The 8,472-nt window shown below is 42.6% G+C and overlaps 1 protein-coding gene across 1 annotated transcript in view; it reads right to left on the bottom strand.

The window, feature by feature from the left end:
• The window catches only part of kiaa0825 (KIAA0825 ortholog), a 116,573-nt gene that overhangs the window by 63,622 nt on the left and 44,479 nt on the right, over positions 1-8,472 (bottom strand). The gene's annotated exons all lie outside the window — the stretch shown is intronic.

Raw genomic sequence — 8,472 nt, 5'->3', positions numbered from 1 at the left:
AGGGCGCTACAGACTATTTCAATTCAGCAAAAGCATGTCTAAGCGTGTGTGTGTGTGTGTGTGTGTGTGTGTGTGTGTGTGTGTGTGTGTGTGTGTGTGTGTGTGTGTGTGTGTGTGTGATTGGGTTTGTGTATTCGCTGTAAGACAAAGAAAGAGAGTGATAAAAAAAAGGCAGAGATAAAATGGGGACAAGTGTAAAGAGAGCTCCTGGACGAAAGGTGGAGGCGCAGATGACCACATTAGAATATGAATCCAGGGCCATGGGCACTCTTGGCACTTAAAGAGCCCCTAAAGTCAAGTGTCAACTATTATGTGTCATCAGTGGTGACACAAGGTCACAGAGCAGGATGGCTTAGGTCAGCGACGGTGCTCTGAACATGCACCATTAAACAGTCCCAAAGTGTGCAAAAAGGACATGCTGTCATTGGGTGGAAAAAAGGCTTTACGGTGAAAAGAACATCCATCCAGATTTTTACACAGGGTTTTCTTGTTCAGCATTACACACTCTCTCTGTTTTTCAATTAGGTGAACCGAGTCAATATTTGCATAGACACATTAAGCTAATGATAGGATATTTTACATAATATGCGGCATGTGCATTAAAGGCGGTAACATTAACAGATGTACCTCATTTCCTCCGATTAAATATCAAACAGGTACAAATAAAACACACAGGCAACATGCTGAATGTATAAAATGCTTCAGTTGTTTGCTGCTAAACCAGCTCTGTAATTACCTGAAGGATGTTTTAATTGTGGCATGTTTTACTCTTAATATTACTCAACGCTTAAGCAGCCCTCCAAGTGAGATTGATTGGATAAATCAGTCGGAATTATGGGAAAACAGGAGGCCTGCCAATCAGTGAGTTCGAGTGAGTTTGTCTGTTTTCGGCATGTGTGGCTGGGGACGTGCCAGCGCATGAGCACATGTACATGTTTGTTCGGATGTGTGCATATCGATGTGGGAGTGTGTGTGAGTGTGTGTGAAAGTATATAGCGCTGACAGCTGGGCTTGTTCAAAAGGCTTACTGAGCATTCTGCCTGTTTGGGAAGAAAAAAGCGCAGAGTCTATCAGAACAGGAATCTAAAACCTGTGTCAACAGCATAGTACAACTGGTGTAAACAGCCACTGAGTCAACATGCTATCATTCACATACCAATAGAGAAGCAGCTCTGATTTATTTTAGTGTAAGATGCTACAGTTTTTTATATAAAAATGTGACAAAAAGAGGACGTATTTCTGAAAAAAAATAAAAGATAGATCGTTTAATGAGCACTACACTCCGTGGAATCATTCCAGAGACAGTGTTTATGTAGGCATGTGCATGTTTTCAAGTGTGTTCCTGTGCTGAGTGTGGTGTGTGTGTGTGCAGGTACGGTGTTTGTGTGTTGTGCATGCGTGTGTATTGGTTGCCAATGTGTTTACACGAATATGACTCCACATTGTGAGTGCGAGTAGACATGTGAGTCCATCAGCATGTCGGCGTCACAGCCCTTCACTAAGACCCAGATTAACAGTGACAGGCAGAGATCCCTCTAATTATCTCTTCCTGGACCACATGCAAATGGCAGAGCCGCATGGAGAGCAGCGATTGGCTGGATCAGCCTGAGCGCTGCCGACGGGCTAATGATCCTGGCGACAGGATACAACCTCGTGATGTACCACCAAAAACAAACCCTCATCGTCAAACAGCTTCACACAGGAGTGCACACACACAGAAATGATGTTAACGGTATTTAGCTGGTTCCCTTTTTAAGTGGGACTTATACTGAAATTAAGTGTAAAGAGGCTTAAAGTCATGCAAAAATAATTAATCAATTCTTTGTTGCTGACAGAAATAAAATGAAGCTCCTTTACTTTTGTTGCAGAAGGATGACCTCTCTAACCCCTATGCTACAATGATGCATCAGCAGCACACATATGCAAATGTACATTGACATTTAAAATTTGGCCTTGTATGAGTTAAACTACGATTACTTGTTTAGTCATTTAGCAATATCAAAACCACTACTATTACGTTTGACTTTACTCGGCTCGGTATTGACTAAGTAAACAAAATGTGTATTAATTATTTTTTTCCTATATTGAATTATTACATTACTGAACAGTATTATTCTTCAATACACTCATTAAACATTCTGCTATCTATAAGCCTAACTCAGAGTCACCTCCAGAGGGTCTGAATAAATATGGCACATGGTATAAAATAGTAATAAAATGATGGACTGGAACAGACGGTCACAGTCTGGCTCTTGACAATGGACTGCTGCAATCAGCTAAAAAGTCAACTCAGTAAATCAGCAGGACACATGGCAACAGAGTCAAACAGTCCACCGTGTCTTGAACTGAGTCCCAGTCCATCTTAACTGGTCGACAAAACTGGTTCCAGGGGCAAAATATCAAATTCATTTGCTGACGGAGCTGACCAAAACAAATACCCAGTGGACATACTAGAACTTCTGAGCAAAAGTTTCTACACACTTCCCAACTGTTTTCCATGGTAACATTATGCCTGAAGGTACTGTGTGTGGAAAGATAGATAGCAATAGATATGATTTATACTGTAGAAGGCTCATATGACAGTCCGTTACAGTACTCAATCTAATGTGGGACACACATCATTTTTACAAGAGATGAAAACCAATATTTGTATTCACTTTACTCTAACATCAACGTGATGTGTAATTAGTTTGTGCTTCTGATTTTAACACTGAAAGAAAACAAAATGTTAAATAGACCATAAAGTTGCAGAATCATGGCTTCAATTCATGTTTATTAAAACCTAGTTAAATACTTGCTTATAAGGTCTGTGTAGCAAAACGTGATCTTGCAAGAGCATACTGCATTGGTCTCATCCTCAGAATTCTGCCATCATAAGAACAGACATTCCTCCCCTCCAACACCATTACATCAACTGAAGACAAAAGCATGGCTTTCCTGTGCCATGTGGAGCACTGTCTTTATATTTGTACCATTAAAATACCCCAGTGTATTCAGAGAGCCTTGGGACTTGCCATTTTTAATCAGGAACGGGGGGCTTTGTTTTGTCCCTGTTCAATCCCTCATTTCTCTCCATCCTCGAGGGGCTTTGCAATAGATTAAGTGGTATTTTCATTTAGCACTGGTGTTACAAAGTCTTCCCAACTATTTATCCATCTAAGGTTGGAAGTTGGAATAATCAAAGAGGTTGCTATTTATATTATGAAATTATCTGAAATCACAATATCTGTGAAAAAGAGGTCAGGTGAAAAGGCAGACAGTTCCCAATAGACAAGGGATAACCAGATAATCCTGTTGAGAAGCTTGCCTTGTGGCATAAGCGCTACACACCGACGATCCTGTCAGTGAATAGTGACATTATTGTAAACAACTGTAACTAATTCAACTCCTTTGGGAGGAGGAGGAGATTGTAGCAGTGAACTTGTTAGAATATGTGCTATGATAACAAGAAAGAGATGGACAAACTCATTTATACAGGGCTGAGTATCCATTAAGGATGCACATTTAACTTTTTCATTTCGGTGAAGAGTTCTACTGTTTCAGCAGCACTTACACTTAGAGCTGGACACAGAGAACAGAATGTATGATAAGCATTATTCAAAGTTAACTCAAATATATTCCTAGGCTTGGCCAGTGCAAAGCCATCTCTATCAACTTTCATAGGATGGTAAGTTAGCCATTTATTAAGGTCGCAAGGAAACAGGAAGTAAAACTGGATAGGCAAGGTCGTAGAAAAATATATATCGTTAAACTGTACTGAACCACAAGTACAGTGTACTGAAACACACAGTAATGCGCAGTAATGACTAATGTCTTGTGTGTCTGTATTGGTTTGACCATGAACACTCTCTTCCGACAAGATACATTTGTCTCAACCCTCAAGATCGTTTTTAGAGGGACTGGACAAATATTTCAAACTATCACACAGAGGCCTCACGTTGGAGGTGAGAGGAGGTAAAGGGAGACCGAGAGATAAATACAACAGAGGGGAAAGGAAGGGAGAGAGAGGGAGGAGAGGAAAAGTGTGGCCGGCCTGCCTGCCTGCCTGGCTGACAGTTGACTCTGTTGGATGTGACTTTCACAGTCTGCTGGCGGTTTGTGTGGAAGCCATCACATCTGTGACTGGCCGTTTGATTAATGAGCCTCTCAGCTTGTCTGTGCAGTTTGAGGAGGGGCCACGGCCTTATCCCAGGCATCACTGATTTATTCGCCTTTGGAGCAAACCTCCAAATATCACACACTGAAATATAAGAGCGAACATCCACACGCATGCAGGCAGACACATGTACGCCCTCCATGATATGCATACAGTGTACGCGTTGGTGCAGTGCAGATGCGTACGCACACAGACGGGCTCTGAAGCAGACTCGTGCACAAAAGCTCGCCCCTCTCCTTCACCACCTGCTTACGGCTAATGAAAACCTCAATGTGTCAGTGCTGTCCAGGGGTAGCGAAGACAAAACACACCATGTATAACCAAGCAGACAAAAGATGTATTCTGTCTCCACCAACACAAACTCCCATCCCTAGCTGTCAGTCAGTGGAGGGGACACACACAAGGGGATCGACGAGAGAAGAAAGAAGCCCTTCCTCAATGACACATCACACTCTCCTGATTTTCAAAAGTGACAAGTCTTTTGAATTTCTGGCCTCGAAAGACGAAGAGCCTGATGATGGCTTGAGAGCATTTTGTCTTGTGTCTTTGGCAGCGGCAGCCATGAAATGTCACTCTGGCTAACCTTGAAGCTCTTTCCTCCTGTGTTGTTTAATGCTTCCAAGTCTAGGGCAACCAACTGCTCAAAATGGTACGGTAACATCACCCTTTAAGGCAGATAAATGATTCCAGAGATACTTCCAGGTACATAAATGTGCATTAGCATGTGCATACCGTCAAACAGGCATACTCATGCTCTCTCACACACACACACACACACACACACACACACACACACACACACACACACACACACACACACACACACACACAGCTCCACCAACAGCAAGCACGCACTCCCTCATTCCCTGAAGCGTAAAGTAAGACCATTAATCCAGACACACTGAGATCCAGCTTCTCCCCAGGTTGATCAGCGTCCGTGGAGGAAGACGAACATTCTGACATATTTGTTTTTATTTTATTCCCTGAGAAAAAGGCCTGCCATATGGCGGAGCCCAGGAACAGATGGCGATTGCCCACTTCCTGAAAGCACAAGCGTCTATCGCTGCAATTTAAGGAGCCGCTCAAGCAAGAGAATGCCACAGACTGGCATTTTTCCACAAACTGCTATTGTTATGGACCTGAGGGGTAACAGCAACAATGAGACAATGCGGAGGAAATGCTTTAGTGTTCCGTAGTTACAGTGTAGCTTAACATATTAAGCTACCAAATCTATGGGTCAATGCTGTTAGTTCTTTCTTACTGACAATGGGTGAAATAAAATCGTGATGACTAGCTCTTACTCAGAAGAGAAAATGTGTTAACGCACAAGACACAGTATATAAACTTTACTGTTGGTCAATGTTTATTGTCTGCTGCCCCATGCTGGTTCTAGGAAGTACCTGGAGCAGTAGACCAGCAAAAGGGATGTTGGTGTGAATGTCCTTGAATGATATTTGGTCCTTATGATGGAATGGAGGAGCCGCCCTGTGACACATCGAGCTTCATCCCTCATACTTGTCTACCCCTTATCAACCAGGTCAGAGGACCTCTTCTGACATACAGACTCAAGGAAAGCGTCTCAAAAAGTCACCTTGGCATTTCTCTGTGGCAATATTTCATACCTTTTCAAAGATTTGATCTATTTTCCTTGGATGGAAAAGAAAAATTACATAAAAGCCAGTTTATAAAGACCTTTTAACGAAATGAGCAAATTAATGAAGGACATGGGTCGGCATTGCTGCTGTTAATTCCAACCTAGGGGTTGTTTTGCTTTTCACTGTTCTGTAAAAAAAATCTGCTGTGATAGTTACAAGTGTTCGCTAAAGAAAAGGGTATTTCAAAGTGTAACCAAGGACAAAGCAAATTAGTTATCCATAGATCAGTGTTTGAAGAGGAACTATTCGGTTCAGTTAAATCACTTGGCACTTTGACTCCTGGCTTCTACAGCAAATGACAACTCATCATTTGAAGTAAATCTGTAGATCATGAGAATTAACACAAAACCTTCAATGCGCAATCTCTTCGAGGTGAAACGTCAAGCACATAATTAACATGAATATGTAATGTCATTGATTTTGGCATTTCATGAAAGGAACCTTGCTTTAAAGCTGCTAAGGACTCATTACAAAGGAGCTGGTACATCTGTACTGTAGTCCTATTGAGGTCTGACCCTTGATTATTGAATACTGTTTGACATGGCATATCTGTAGTACACCTTTTTCAAAAGCCAACAGTACCATAGTATCCGATCTGTAAAAGATAGTTGAATGGATTTAACTTGAGAAAGATGGTGTTTAGAAGATAAAGATGGAGTTATTAAAAAAAAAAAGGGGCAATGAAGTAGAAAAGCAGAAATCATTAGCTAATAGTTTCGCTAGAGAAAGATCATTTACAGATTAAGTGTACTGGGAGCCAACTGGTTTTTTAGCTGCCATTCATCAAAAAAGGCCAACAGGCTAGTCAACCACCTAGCCATTCAGTCAAAACACCATTCAGCCTGTCACTAATCCACAACTGATTCATGCTTGCTACATCCATATGAACAGTCATACCCTAACCAAGGCAGTGCCCCAGTTAATCAGCCATTTAGCTGCCAGCAAATAAGCAGGCTTAAAAGTTATCACACCCACAAGTTGTCCATCTATCCATTCAAACTTCCAGCCTGCCAGGAAGTCAGGTCAGCCAGTCAGCCAGTCAACCCTGGGGGTCCTAGGGTGGTATTAATCAGTCTGGTTTCTGCTGAAAAGCTCAATCTGCAGATGATGGATGAGCCATCGTGCTGAGGGAACTGAAGTGACAGGTGACAAAGAAGGACACACACACCTGTATAAATCCACTCTCACTCCTGTCTGGCTACATCGTCAAGGTAGCAGGGTGAAAATGTGTGTGTGTGTGTGTGTGTGTGTGTGTGTGTGTGTGTGTGTGTGTGTGTGTGTGTGTGTGTGTGTGTGTGTGTGTGTGTGTGTGTGTGTGTGTGTGTGTCTCAGCATGTGTCCTCCTCTGCTAATGAAGTCATCTGAACAGTGATTTAACAGCCCTGGTGTAAAAGCCTACCGCCCTTAACTCATAGCCTTGCTCCATTAGAATGTGATATAAACCCTGGGCACAATAACTGTCCTGCCACTGTAACAATATATAGGAGGCCAATGGGCCACACTGCTAACTCACAGTCAAGGGAGTGGGGGAAAAAAAGTATGTACAGAGAAGGGAAGTCATTCAAGGAGACTTATACTCATAAGACTGAATATACAGAACATAACAAGGTCACAATGATAGGTGTTTTCATACAGTATAAGACAGAGTCATTATTATTAACATGGACAAAAGTGTAAGCTGATATCCTCTGGTTTATCCAGCATCTGGAATGAGTAAAAGAGCAATTGTTGCGAAGCCTCTGTGAAAACAGCCGAGGGCACTTCAGTCTGCCGTTATGCAGAAAGCATTATCCTTATCTGCACTAACAAATGGATCAGTGGGTCCAACATCAGTGCGCTTATCCCGTGAATGGTCTTCTATAGCTTGAGAGATATTTTTGAGTCGGAGATGGATCTGAGGAAAACTTTGACAGCTTACATGTCGCCAGCCGTGAAACTAACTTCCTGCTCTGTGCAAGCGTCTCATGCAGAACCAAAGCCATTCTCCAAATCCTCCATGAAATCTGCTCCTCTGGCCCAACAAAGGGAGGCTAATGAGGCAAATGGCAGAATCTCAGACACTTTGATACTGTGAGATTAGGGTGAATTATATAACCTTTACCCCCTCCCACTCCCATCCTTCCTCGTACTTTTTGGTGCCATGGCAGTATTGACTGCTCTCGATCTCTGTCACTATTTCAAACTGCGACCAATCTGTTTTTTCCCCCCCCTCTCTCCTCCAACAGACTTTATATCCACTACATTCGGTTTCTATTCATGTATGCCCCAACACTAATTTGGCTCACTCAAGCAATGACAGTATCGGTTTTAACATGCAACAAAGCATCATGTAAGGGGAGGAAGAATGGAGTGTGTGTGTGTGTGAGTGTGTGTGTGTTTGGGAAGAGGGGGTAGAGGCATGAAGGCGACAAAGCTCGTCACAGCACAGAGCTGCATACTTCACCCTTATTAGACCTGTGTCCTTGGCAGATGCAGAGCTTGCCCTTTGTTAGAAAGGTGTATGTGTGTTACAATGGCGGTGATTTAGAATGGATTGGGCGTAGGCGTGGAGACAAGGTGCAATAGCCCCATGGCTCCCTGATAGCTGGCAGCGTGACAGCTGTGAATGGAGAACAGGGAACAGCCTGAAGAATTGCCATCTAATATGTGTCACATACTTGC

Source organism: Notothenia coriiceps, unplaced genomic scaffold, assembly GCF_000735185.1.
Source record: "Notothenia coriiceps isolate Sejong01 unplaced genomic scaffold, NC01 NC01_scaffold00024668, whole genome shotgun sequence".
Classification (NCBI taxonomy): Eukaryota; Metazoa; Chordata; class Actinopteri; order Perciformes; family Nototheniidae; genus Notothenia; species Notothenia coriiceps.
The sequence above is the reverse complement of the archived record's forward strand: the minus strand, read 5'-3'. Positions and strand labels throughout refer to the sequence as shown.